The following is an 844-nucleotide window of genomic DNA, read 5'->3' as shown; positions in this document are numbered from 1 at the left end:
CTCCATCTTCAAGCTGCCTCCCACAAAGAGCCAACTGTAAATCAGCGGATGCTGTTTGTATATTACAGATTCAAGTTAACCACTCACATTTTTCATTGACTAAGTTAGAAGGTGGTTGTAACTGTGACCTTACAAGACATGCTTCCCAAATTAAAAGGTTTGGATTTGACAGTTCCATGCACATATAGGACATGTTATGTTATAGCATACAGTACATGGATATATATAGTTCTGCACACAATCTGGGAACAGGTATAGGTTTATTTAACAGCAGTAATATTGGTATATCATACTGGGAAATGCCCAGTTTAACTCAGAACATGAAGTTCTATTCTTGTCCAAGAAAATCTTTAGTGTGACATTACACCAACCAGCAACACTGATACAAGTCCTGTCAACTGTAAACAGATTAGGAACCCTGCACAACTGCTAGCTAATGCTTGTTTGCAGTGGTCAATATGGTTTACTCTCCCAGTTGGACAGATGTCCATCTGGGCTGAATTAGGTCAGACCAATCACAACTCTGTATTTAATATGGGGCAGGTTCATGAACCATTAAGGCTTTTTATTTAACAATCAGGATGGCTCAATCAGTCCAACTCCACTTTTGTGTCAGTATTAACCAAAGTGCAGTCAACATCAGGTACAGATGGCAAGCGATGGCTCCTCAATCATGCTAATAGCTTTTTATTAAGTTGAATTTAAAGCCATATAAATTACATCTTGGAACTAGCTTCCTAGCCTAGCATGTAGCTACAGCTACATTTCACAACAAAATGCATCATTTGTAGTGATTGATTGTTGCTTCTAGACTCAACATAACTTAGAAATAAGAGGTTGCAGA

Source organism: Labrus mixtus, chromosome 16, assembly GCF_963584025.1.
Source record: "Labrus mixtus chromosome 16, fLabMix1.1, whole genome shotgun sequence".
Lineage (NCBI taxonomy): Eukaryota > Metazoa > Chordata > Actinopteri > Labriformes > Labridae > Labrus > Labrus mixtus.
The sequence above is the reverse complement of the archived record's forward strand: the minus strand, read 5'-3'. Positions refer to the sequence as shown.